This window comes from Phyllobates terribilis, unplaced genomic scaffold (genome assembly GCF_046119375.1).
Source record: "Phyllobates terribilis strain yellow unplaced genomic scaffold, ASM4611937v1 Scaffold_5__5_contigs__length_657084704, whole genome shotgun sequence".
NCBI classification, from domain to species: domain Eukaryota; kingdom Metazoa; phylum Chordata; class Amphibia; order Anura; family Dendrobatidae; genus Phyllobates; species Phyllobates terribilis.
Window position 1 is genome coordinate 32,763,965 of NW_027362765.1, and position 13,577 is coordinate 32,777,541.

Here is a 13,577-nt window from a genome sequence, read left to right on the forward strand (position 1 = left end):
CACCTCGTACACACGCGGCTCCGCTCCGTACACCTCGTACACACGCGGCTCTGCTCCGTACACCTCGTACACACGGCTCTGCTCCGTACACCTCGTACACACGGCTCTGCTCCGTACACCTCGTACACACGCGGCTCCGCTCCGTACACCTCGTACACACGCGGCTCTGCTCCGTACACCTCGTACACACGGCTCTGCTCCGTACGCCTCGTACACACACGGCTCCGCTCCGTACACCTCGTACACACGCGGCTCCGCTCCGTACACCTCGTACACGCGCGGCTCCGCTCCGTACACCTCGTACACGCGCGGCTCCGCTCCGTACACCTCGTACACACGCGGCTCTGCTCCGTACACCTCGTACACACGGCTCTGCTCCGTACACCTCGTACACACGGCTCTGCTCCGTACACCTCGTACACACGCGGCTCCGCTCCGTACACCTCGTACACACGCGGCTCTGCTCCGTACACCTCGTACACACGGCTCTGCTCCGTACGCCTCGTACACACACGGCTCCGCTCCGTACACCTCGTACACACGCGGCTCCGCTCCGTACACCTCGTACACACGCGGCTCTGCTCCGTACACCTCGTACACACGCGGCTCTGCTACATCCACACTGTAAACCCCTCCTGACCCCACACATAACCTTCCCCTCATCCAGCACCATGACAACCAGCACAGCAGAGTCCTGCATCCACTGAGGCCCCTGATCATGTGACCCCTGACTCCTCCCCTCCTGTGACCTCATCACAGGTCCTGTGCGCACAGAACAGCCATATATGTGGTGGCGGCTCTGCAGGTGGAGGTATGTGGAGATCCCCCATTACTGGGCGCAGGGGACATTAACCCATTCACTACTGATAGTGATGTTTTTCTGTTTACACTTCATAAGAATTCTGCTGCTTTTGTTCCTCTTCCACTGATAAAAACGCTGAAAGAAGTGACATGTTGCAGTTGTCAAAAACGCAGCAGTTTTCCAATTCAGTCAGGAAAGAAACCAATGCGTGTGCATGTGATTTCTGAAATCTCATAGCTTTTGCTGGTACTGTAAAATGCAGATTTTAATTTGCATAAAAAACAGCAAAGACGCAACGTGATCATAGCCTAACAGTATTTTTTAGTAATTCATGGAATTTTTATACAGTGCCTAGTACATCATACACGTGTTAACAGGGAGTTATCAATTCAAAGATAATGGTAGAATTATTGTTAATCCCAATGAAAACAAAAATGTAACCGGGTTCCGATCGCCCATTGTATTTAAACGTCTATTCTTGCTATCCACTGTGCAGTGCAGACGTTTGTCTACGACCGGCGGTTTCGCAACGCTGAGAACTCCCAGGGTCCTGCAAGCTCTGCGATTCCGGTGTAGAGCGACAGCTCTGACAGGTAACATCATGGGTACCTGATCCAATCCGGTTCCGAAGACGTCAACACTTTGCTGTCTTCTAGATGCTGCAATCAATAGCAATCGCGGCATTAAGAAGATAGTATTGAGAGTCGGTTTTGTGCTGATCGGGACCCCCACGTGAATTATAATGCGGTCATTCTGGTGCAGAACGCTGGTTGTGATCCCTGACCTCATCGAGATCTTATTGGTTCAGGTCCTGATGACGTCAGCGTCATGCCAGCCAATGAGAGCGATCACTGGGAAAGTTATAGCAACAAACTTTCCTGGGCAATCTGTCTCATAAAAATGCTGTTTCTCCTCTGATCTCCTGCCAGTGAGAGATCAGAGGAAAAACAGTGTAAAGCCAGGGTCCCACTAGCTTATGGCATCTGATTCGATAGCATCCGATGCGATATGCTAATGACATTCGGCTCCTGCTCTCCTGCAAACAAATTTATATGCGTCCCAATTTATCAGCCAGAATCCATGATCCTATTATGCTAGGTCAAATTTATGGACGCCAACTAAACTAATGTTCCGAAAATGAAAACATTTTCAGGACTTATATTTGCCATGGGGCTTGTTAAAAACGAGCATTCAGTCCTACTGGTCCAATTGTCCTGTTCGAGTCACCCCTGTTTTCTGTCATTTTTTCAAGGACCTGTTATGAAATGCTCATGAGATTTTGGCATTTTAACGACGATAGTCAATGCCCGACCAGAAATGCCACAGAACATAACAAAACTATATAAAATCAGACCCATCATTTTAGACTTGACAGAAAAGTTCATAAGGCTCTACACCCCAACACAAAACATTTCTTTTGTATTTTACAAGGGACTCATCAATAGAAAACTGCACCTCAAGCAATTTATTCCATCTAAGAGGGCAAGGTTCGGAATAAAGCTGTATAAAATGTACGGGAGTTCAAACGGATGCATATTAGCTTTTCACATTTATGAGGTTAAAGATAGCCAACTAAATCCAGCAGGTTGCCCTACTTATCCGGGGACATCTGGAAAAATCGTTTAAGGGCTGATAAGTCCATTTTTACAAAAAGGCTACAATCTGTATGTAGACAATTACTACACCAGCATACCCCTATTTAAAAGTCTGGTTGAATTCAACATAGGAGCTGGTGGGACCATCCGTAAAAACCGGCAGGGGTTTCCACAATCATTGGTCAATGAAAAGTTTCAAAAAGGGCAGTCAGGGGCTGTACGCAAGGGAGAGTTGCTTACCCTCAAGTATAGGGATAAGAAAGATATTTTTATCCTCAGCTCGATCCACAGAGATGCCACAAGGGCCACTGTAAAACTGGGATCCACTACTCCAAAGCAAAAACCTGTGTCAATCATTGACTACAACAAATACATCAGAGGGTGTGGACCTTGCAGACCAGGTTCTACAGCCAGACCAGGTATCAAGAAAATCATATTCCTGGTATAAAAAGTTAGTCATTTATTTGTTTTAGGTGGCCACATACAATTATTTTGTGTTATACAAAAAAGCAGGAAATTCAGATACTTTCCTTATCAGGAAAAGGTCATTGAAAATCTTGTTTTTGAAAATATTAGCCCTGCTCATCCATTAGAATCTGAAGATGTGAAAAGACTCACTGAGCGACATTTTATTGCACACATTCCAGCATCAGAAACAAGAAAGAACCCCCAGAAAAGATGTTGTGTATATACCAAGAGAGGAATGAGGCATGATACCCGCTACTATTGCCCACATTGCTCATCATTACCAGCCTTATGGCTCACTGACTGCTTTAAAATCTTCCACACAGAACCACCTTTTTAAACTGTATTAATTTATCCCATTTTGTCATTCAAGTATTTGGTTTATTTAGTGAATAACAGTCGAGTATAGCTCATGTAACAATTTTCAGGCGTGTGAGGGGGTTCTCCAGAATATAAACCTTCCACTGCATGCTTGTTTCTGGAAATCATCCATGGAGTTAAAATGGTCACTAAACCCAGAGGGGTGTCATTTCCAAAATGGGGTCACCTCAGAGGGGATTCTGCTGTTTTGGCACTTGGGGTCTCTGAAAAGGTTGTAGTGACCATTTACCCATCTACCTATTTTCCCATTTAAAATCTGAGGTTAAAACAATATTTTAGTGCTAAAAAGTGATAATTATTTTTTCTTCATCGCCCAACGGCATAAATTTCTATGGTGCAGCTGTGGTGTCAGTATGATCACTGCACCACTAGATGAATTCATTCAGAGGACTAGGTTGTAAAATGAAGTCTCTTTTGGGCGGTTCTGCTCTTCTGGCACTTCAGGGGCTCTGACAATGTGACATGTCACCCACAAACCATTCCAGGAAAATCTGCTGTGAGCTTTGTACTGTGGCTGAAATGTAGTTTCCGACTAAGGAGAAATTGCACAATCGACTGTGGGATCCATTTTCTCCTTTACCCCTTCTGAAAATGAGAAATTTGAGGCTAAATCAACATTTTCATGAAAAAATAATATTTCATTTTCTCGTCCCAATATTTTAAAATTCGGTGAGGCACCTGTGGTATCAAAATGGTCATCATACAAGCTGATAGATTCCTTAAGAGGTGTAGTTTCCAAACTGGGGTCACTTGTGGGAGGTTTCCACTGTTTAGGCACCACAGGGGTCTCCAAACGCGACATGGTGTCCGCTATCGATTCCAGCCAATTTTAGCATTCCAAAAGTCAAATGCTCCTTCCCTTCCGAGCCCCCAGACCGTAGATTTCCACCACATATGGGGTATCGGCGTACTCAGGAAAAATTGCACAACAAATTTTGGGGTCCATTTTTTCTTACTACCCTTGTGAAATTGAAAAATTTGGGGCTATAGTAACATTTTTGTGAGGAAAAGTAAAACTTTCATTTTTTTTCCTTCCACATACCATTAATTCCTGTGAAGCACCTGAAGGGTAATAATAAACTTCTTGAATGTGGTTTTGAGCACCTTGAGGGGTGCAGTGTTTAGAATAGTGTCACTTTTGGGTATTTTCTGTCATTTAGGTCCCTCAAAGTCACTTCAAATGTGATGTGGTCCCTAAAAAAATGGTTTTGTAAATTTTTGTTAGTAAAATGAGAAATTGCTGATCAACTTTTAACCCTTCTAACTTCCTAACTTTTTTATGCTCCAAAAATTGTGCTAATGTAAAGTAGACGTGTGAAATGTTATTTATTAACTATTTTTTGTGACCTAACTCTATTGTTTAAGGAAATAAAAATTAAAAGTTTGAAAATTGCTAAATTTTCAAACTTTTCGCCAAATTTCCGATATTTTCATAAATAAACGCAAGTAATATCGAACAAATGTTACCACTAACATGAAGTACAATATGTCATGAAAAAACAGTCTCAGAATCAGTGGGATCCGTTGAAGCGTTCCAGAGTTATTACCAAATAAATGGACACTGGTCAGAATTAAAAAAATTGGGCCGTCATGAAGGCGAAAACAGGCTCTGGCGCTAAAAGTTTAAAGTGCCCAGTGCACTGAACATATATATGTGCAGTATGAAGTTCTCAGTGTGTGAATAATAGCAGGAATGTTTTTTTTAGACCATAAAAAGTCATAAAGTGCCTGGTGCAATAAATCCATAAAATACATCAAATTGTTGCGTATGATATATTGCCTAATCATCAGGCGGTAGGTATATATAACATCCTTGTTTAATAATTCACCAAAAAGAAAAAAGTAAGGCGCTACGTGCAAAAAGATAGAGAATTCATGTTTGTTAACCCCTTTACCCCCGAGGGTGGTTTGCACGTTAATGACCAGGCTAATTTTTACAATTCTGACCACCGTCACTTTATGAGGTAATTACTCTGGAACACTTCAACGGATCCCGCTGATTCTGAGACTGTTTTTTCATGATATATTGTACTTCATGATAGTGGTAAAATTTCTTCGATATCACTTGCGTTTACTTGTGAAAAAATCTGAAATTTGGCGAAAATTTCGCAATTTTCAAAATTTTTATTTTTATGCCCTTAAATCAGAGAGATATGTTACACAAAATAGTTAATAAATAACATTTCCCACATGTCTACTTTGCATCATCACAATTTTGGAACCAAAATTTTTTTTTAATAGGCAGCTATAAGGGTTAAAAGTTGACTAGCGATTTAATGGACCCCAAAAACTGTTGTGTAATTTTTCCTGAGTACGCCAATACCCCATATGTGTGGAAAATACAGTGTTTGGGCACACCGGCAGAGTTCAGAAGAGAAGGAGCACTGTGTGACTTTTTGAACGCAAAATTGGCTGGAATCGAGAGCGGATGCCATGTCGCGTTTGGAGAGCCCCTGATGTGCCTAAATAGTGGAAACCCCCCATTTTGGAAACTACACCCCTCAAGGATTTTATCAAGGGGTATAGTGAACATTTTGAACCCAGAGGTACGACACAGAATTTGATAACATTAGGTCATCATATTGAATAAGTTGTCATTAGTCTTGAGTGCAAGTGCTCGCTATTTGAGTTTGCATCGAGTGCTCAGGTATGTACCAAGTATCGCGGGTGCTCGAGTGACATGCTCGAGTTCCCGCCCCGCATGTTTCACGGTTATTAGACACCCCAAAAAAAACATGCTGGGATCGCTCGTGCATGGCAGGCAATCCCCGCAAGGTTTTTTTGGCTGTATAACAGCTGCAAAACATTTGGGGCGGAGACTCGAGCATGTCACTCGAGCACCCGATGCAAACTCAAGTAGCAAGCACTTGCGCTCAACATTAGTCGCCATATCGTCGTCATTTTTTTTTCTTTACTTCTGAAAAAATCCCAAGCCCAACCGTAACCCTAGCCCAACCGTAACCCTAGCCCAACCGTAACCCTAGCCCAACCCCAACCCCAACCCTAGCTCAACCCCAACCCTAGACCAACCCCAACCGTAGACCAACCCCAACCCTAGCACAACCAGAGTCATGTGACAGCTTGTTTTTTGCGGGACAAGTTGAGGTTTTTATCGGCACCATTTTCGGGCACCTGACATTTTTTGATCGCTTTCTATTCTGATTTTTAGAAGACAGAGTGAACAAAAACCAATAATTCAGTAATTGTTTTTTTGAGTTTTTTTTTATGCCGTTCTGCGTGTGGTAAAATTGATAAAGTAGCTTTATTCTTTGGGTTAGTACGTTTACAGCGGTACTACATTTTATATATTTTTTTATATTTTGGCGCTTTTACACAATAAAAACAATTTTATATAAAAAAGGATTGTTTTTCATCTCTTTATTCTGAGAGCTGCAACTTTTTTATTTTTCGGCCGTTGGAGCTGCATGGCGGCTTGTTTTTTGCGGTACCATTTTTATTTACATTCGTCTTTTTTATCTCTTTTTATTCCATTTTTTGTTTGGCATCGTTTTATGTTTCATTTTTCATTTATTTTTTTTATCGTGTTCACTAAAGGGGTTAACTAGCAGGACAGTTTTATAGGTCAGGGCGTTCCGGACGCGGCGATACCAAATATGTGTACTTTTATTGGTTTATTTTTTTTTCATAAGATTATTTATTTATGGGTACAATATATATATATATATATATATATATATATATATATATTGTTTTTTTATTTTTATTTTTTTTCATTTTTTGTTATATTTTTACAATTATTATTATTTTTTTTTCACTTTCTGACATTTTTATTACTTGTTCACATTATCCCACTATGGGACTTTCACTTTTTGCAGCCTGATCGGCTGCATGGCATAGAGCGCAGCAGCTCCCTATGCCATGCAGCCTGTCAGCGCTGCACAGGGAGAAGTTACTTTGGTCGTGCACTGCTCATGACCAAAGCAACTTCCTGCCTCCTGGTGTCCCGGATGTTGTCATGATGACGTCGGGTCACCATGGCAACATCTGGGACCAGACTCAGACGCCGCTGGACGCCGGCAGAGAAGGTAAGTATAGCGCTTACCTCCTCTTGCCACCGGAATGCTTCGATCGGGGGTTAATGTGCGGGACCCCTCCCTGCACATAGCACCGGGTGTCAGCTGTAACAACCAGCTGACACCCGGCGGCGATCTCGCCCGCACCGAAAGGCGAAATGGCCAGGGCGTATTAATATGTATCAGGCCCATAAGGCCCAGGGCACAGATACACAGCATCTAGTGGCCTGCCAAAATAAATCTCAAGTAAGTTAAATTATAAGTCCCAGGGTTGTATGTACAGTCTCAGTATATTTATCTAAGGGTCATGTGAAAGTTTGGGCACCCCTGGTTAAAATTGTTGTTATTGTGAACAGTCAAAATGAAGATGAAATGATCTCTAAAAGACCTAAAGTTAAAGATGACCCATTTCCTTTGTATTTTAGGCTGTATATATATATAAATATAATATATATATATATATATATATATATATATATATATATATATATATATATATACATACATACATACATACATACACATATATATATATACATACAGGGTGGTCCAAAAGTAGGTGGACAGAAAGTGTAGTAGAATGTTCCTGTGCTGAGGTAATCTTATAAATGTGCCCCTGCTGTGTACTGTGTAATGGCTGTGTCTGACCGTGTATGGAACATGGTCTGATCATACCACAGCTCCTGGGCAGGGGTGGAAGCAAAAGACTATACAGACATTGCAGCACAGGATCACAGCTGATTCTTTCTTTGAAGAAAAACATTGTTTAAAAACAGGTAGGGAAATATTTTACCTCACAAAAAGAATCAGCTGTGATCCCCCTGCTGTGCTATCTGCATACTCTTTTGCTCGCCCCCCACCCCGCCATGTCAGACACAGCCATTACACAGTACACAGCAGGAGCACATTTATAAGATTATCCCAGCACAGGAACATTCTTTTACACTTTCTGTCCACCTACTTTTAGGCCACCCTGTATATATATATATATATATATATATATATACAGTACAGACCAAAAGTTTGGACACACCTCATTTAAAGATTTTTCTGTATTTTCATAACTATGAAAATTGTAAATTCACACTGAAGGCATCAAAACTATGAATTAACACATGTGGAATTATATACTTAACAAAAAAGTGTGAAACAACTGAAAATATGTCTTATATTCTAGGTTCTTCAAAGTAGCCACCTTTTGCTTTGATGACTGCTTTGCACACTCTTGGCATTCTCTTGATGAGCTTCAAGAGATAGTCACCGGAAATGGTCTTCCAACAATCTTGAAGGAGTTCCCAGAGATGCTTAGCACTTATTGGCCCTTTTGCCTTCACTTTGCGGTCCAGCTCACCCCAAACCATCTCGATTGGGTTCAGGTCTGGTGACTGTGGAGGCCAGGTCATCTGGCGTAGCACCCCATCACTCTCCTTCTTGGTCAAATAGCCCTTACACAGCCTGGAGGTGTGTTTGGGGTCATTGTCCTGTTGAAAAATAAATGATGGTCCAACTAAACGCAAACCGGATGGAATAGCATGCCGCTGCAAGATGCTGTGGTAGCCATGCTGGTTCAGTATGCCTTCAATTTTGAATAAATCCCCAACAGTGTCACCAGCAAAGCACCCCCACACCATCACACCTCCTCCTCCATGCTTCACGTTGGGAACCAGGCATGTAGAGTCCATCCGTTCACCTTTTCTACGTCGCACAATGACACGGTGGTTGAAACCAAAGATCTCAAATTTGGACTCATCAGACCAAAGCACAGATTTCCACTGGTCTAATGTCCATTCCTTGTGTTCTTTAGCCCAAACAAGTCTCTTCTGCTTGTTGCCTGTCCTTAGCAGTGGTTTCCTAGCAGCTATTTTACCATGAAGGCCTGCTGCACAAAGTCTCCTCTTAACAGTTGTTGAAGAGATGTGTCTGCTGCTAGTACTCTGTGTGGCATTGACCTGGTCTCTAATCTGAGCTGCTGTTAACCTGCCATTTCTGAGACTGGTGACTCAGATAAACTTATCCTCAGAAGCAGAGGTGACTCTTGGTCTTCGATTCCTGGGGCGGTCCTCATGTGAGCCAGTTTCTTTGTAGCGCTTGATGGTTTTTGCAACTGCACTTGGGGACACTTTCAAAGTTTTCCCAATTTTTCGCATTGACTGACCTTCATTCCTTAAAGTAATGATAGCCACTCGTTTTTCTTTACTTAGCTGCTTTTTTCTTGCCATAATACAAATTCTAACAGTCTATTCAGTAGGACTATCAGCTGTGTATCCTCCAGACTTCTGCACAACACAACTGATGGTCCCAACCCCATTTATAAGGCAAGAAATCCCACTTATTAAACCTGACAGGGCACACCTGTGAAGTGAAAACCATTTCCGGTGACTACCTCTTGAAGCTCATCAAGAGAATGCCAAGAGTGTGCAAAGCAGTCATCAAAGCGAAAGGTGGCTACTTTGAAGAACCAAGAATATAAGACATATTTTCAGTTGCTTCACACTTTTTTGTTAAGTATATAATTCCACGTGTGTTAATTCATAGTTTTGATGCCTTCAGTGTGAATGTACAATTTTCAAAGTCATGAAAATACAGAAAAATCTTTAAATGAGAAGGTGTGTCCAAACTTTTGGTCTGTACTGTATATAGTAGGACGCCTCACTCGGCCACTTCTGGAAGTAGACTCAGGGACCGTGTTTTCTCTGCAGGCTTTATTATGTGGCATAAAACTCTGCACTCCATCAAAAATATACACAGCCTTACTGGCAAAACAACAAAACAAACAGATAAACGATAACACAGTCTACAGCAGTGTGGGATTAGCCACACAGGTTGTAGTCCCAGCTTTCAGCTCCTCTCTGAGCTGTGGCCTTCCAGTCTGGAGTCCTTGCTACTCCAAACTCAACAGCAGAAAAAAAAATGATGACTGAGCATTTAAACCTTGCTCAGCCACACCGAGGTGGAGGTATGGGGTATGACTTCCCTCCCATCTCTACATCATTCCCATAAAACCACATCCTTTAGAAGAGCTAACCTCCAGCATATAACATTCTGGCAGAAATTCTATTGGTTTCAGTTCACACAGGCCAGCAACCTGCGTGACACATACCTCCCCTCATAAACCATACCAGTGACTCTGTCACAATATAAATATATATTTAGATATTATCTTTTACATTTTTAAAATTACAAAAAGGAGAATAGGCTGGTGCAAAAGTTTGAGCACCATGCATGGTTAGTACCTAGTAGCACTCTCTTATGCAAGTATAACAGCTTGTAAACTTTTTTTTGTAGCCAGACAAGAGACTTTCAGTTCTTGTTTGAGGGATTTTCATTCATTCTTCCTTGGAAAATTCTTCCACTTCTGTGAGATTCTTTGGTTGTTTTGCAAGCACTGCTATTTTGAGGTCTAGTCACAGATTTTCAATAATGTTCAGATCGGGGGACTGTGAGGGCCATTGTAAAACCTTCAGCTTGCACCTTTTTGAGGTAATCTATTGTGGATTTTGACGTGTGTGTGTAGGATCATTATCCATTCTAGAAGCCATCCTCTTTTCAACTTCAGCTTTTTTACAGATGGTATTATGTTTGCATCAAGAATTTGTTGAAATTTCATTGAATCCATTCTTCCCTCTATTCATGTATTCTCTGTACCATTGGCTGCAACACAACCCCAAAGCATGATTGATCCACACCATGCTTAATGGTTGGCGAGATGTTCTTTTTCTTAAATTCTGTGCTCTTTTTTCTCCACGTATACCTTTGATCATTGTGTCAAAAGATCTATTTTAACCTCATCGGTCCACAGAACTGGTTTCCAAAATGCATCCGCCTTGTTTAGATGTTCTTTTGCATACTTCTGGCGCTGAATTTTATGGTGAGAATGCAGGAAAGGTTTTCTCCTGATGACTCTAACATGCAGGCCATATTTGTGCCGGTGTCTCTGAACAGTAGAACAATGTACCACAACTCCAGAGTTTGCCAAATATTTCTGAAGATCTTTTTCAGTCAAGCTGGAGTTCTGAGTTGCCTCTCTAGCAATCCTAAGAGCAGTCACTGAAATTGTGCTTGGTCTTCCAGACCTTATCTTGACCTCCACTGTTAATGTTAACTGCAATTTCTTAATTGCATTTTGATCTGAGGAAAGGGCAAATTGAAAACACTTTTCTATCTTCTTATAGCCTTCTCCTGCTTTGTGGGCCTCCCCCATTGTCATTTTCAGAGTGCTGGGCAGCTGATTAGAAAAACCCATGACTGCAGTTTTTATGGCACAAGGTTAGAGGAGGCTGGGTTTTTATAAAGCTGGGAAATTTGCATCAACTGGCCTTTCCTAACGATGATAATGAACAAGCCATAACCCTAACAGGCTAATTATGGTCTGAAGCCTTGGTTAGAGTTATCTGAGCTTCTTCTGCATTAGGCACTTTAATGTTTTTTTCCAATGGGTTTAATAATAATTCTACCATTATCTTTGTATTGAAAACTCCATTTTAATACACAGGTTTAAAGGGAATCTGTCACCCCCTGTGAGATATCAGACCTCTACTAAGGGCATACAGGTTATAGAAATGTAAATCTATACATACCTGTATGGCCCATAGTAGAGGTCTGATTGCAGAGAAAAGTGTTTTAATTAATTCTGTTTTGCACAGGCTTGGCATCCGGGGGACACCAAGAAATCCCCTTTTAACTGTTAATTAATCCCTTAAATACCCGCCTATCTGTTTATTTATCATATTCCTCACTCCCCTGCACATCACAGGGCCCTGTGACGTGCACTGTTCTCCCTCACTTGCCGGGCATGCCCAAAGCACCGCTCACATAGAGTGCGCTTTGCTTCCTCCCTGTCCCATCTGGCTGTGCACTGCGCCACAGGGTTGTATTGCGCAGGTGCCAGGAAGTGACAGTGACTCCCTGGCGCCTGCGCAATAGAACCCTGCAGTGCAGTGCACAGAGAGACAGGCCGGGATGAAGCAAAGCGCACTCTATGTGAGCGGTGCTTTGCGCATTCCCGGGAAGTGAGGGAGAACAGTGAACGTCACAGGGCCCTGTGACGTGCAGAGGAGGGGGGGATATGGTAAGTAAGCATATTGGCGGGGATTTAGAAGATTAATAAACAGTTAGGCGGGGATTGCTTGGCGTCCCCCGAACACCAAGCCTGTGCAAAATAGAATTGATTAAAACACTTTTCTCTGCAATCAAACCTCTACTATGGGCCATACAGGTCTGTATAGATTTACTTTTCTATACCCTGTATGCCCATAGTAGAGGTCTGATATCTCCCAGGGGGGGTGACAGATTCCCTTTAATATACTAGGTACTATATGATAATTCCATGTATTACTAAAAATACTGTTACTATCTATGTGATACTTACATTAAATTGATTACAGTATAATAGAAGGAAAATATACATATAAGGATTTTATTCCTCTGTAAAGTATCTGATTGCCGTATAGTGATACATTTGTTGTATGTATTATAAGCTGTTCCACATGGTCTGTTGTTTCTTGTACTGCCCTTCTGCCTTTATTTTAATATATAATAATAATTTGATTTCTATATCGCCAACATATTCCATATCAATTTACATTGCAGAGGAGACATGTACAGACAATATTAGACTTTACAGAGTAAGGCTATGTGCCCACGATGCAGAAATGCTCCGGATTTTTCCTGAGCGTTTCTGCATCTCCCCTGGCAGAAAAAAACGCATGCGGATTGTACATGCGGATTGTACATGCGTTGACAAGCGCTTTCCAAGCTATTTTAGCATCACTTGGAAAGTGCTTGTCAACTTGGTCACACTATATAAATCCATGCAAACGACAAACAAATAGTGTGACCCGAGAGAATGTCAAAAAATAAAAAATAAAACTATACTTACCTTCCGATGGCCCCCGCAGTCTTGCTTTGATCGGTGCTGGCTGCCGGCAGATCGCGGTACACTGAAGGACCTGCCGACGTCAGCGTCGCGTGACCCGTCACATGACTATGATGTCAGCGCAGGTCGTTCAGTCCATCGCGATCTGCCGGCAAGGGAGGAGGAGCACACCGGGGGCCGTCAGAAGGTAAGTATCATATTTATTTTATTCTTTTTTTTTTTACAGTTTCTATGGTACCCGGGTCCGGAGGAGAGTCTCCTCTCCTCTAGACCTGGGTACCATCCGCACATTGAACACATGTATTCCGCATGTGCTTATCTAGTGAAGCGGAATACATGTGTTCCAATGCAAGTCAATGGTGGCGAAAACGCAGCGCTTCCGCAAAATAATTGATAGTGCTGCGTTTTTTTCCGCAATGATAATC

General features: G+C 42.1%; 1 protein-coding gene across 1 annotated transcript in view; it reads left to right on the forward strand.

Moving 5' to 3' along the window:
• Positions 1 to 752: 752 nt before the first annotated feature.
• Positions 753 to 13,577, forward strand: part of LOC141271842 (uncharacterized) — a 33,683-nt gene continuing 20,858 nt past the window's right edge. Inside the window, exon 1 of the mRNA XM_073682029.1 lies at positions 753 to 811. The gene's annotated coding sequence lies outside the window, so the exon portion shown is untranslated. The remainder of the gene's footprint in view (positions 812 to 13,577) is intronic.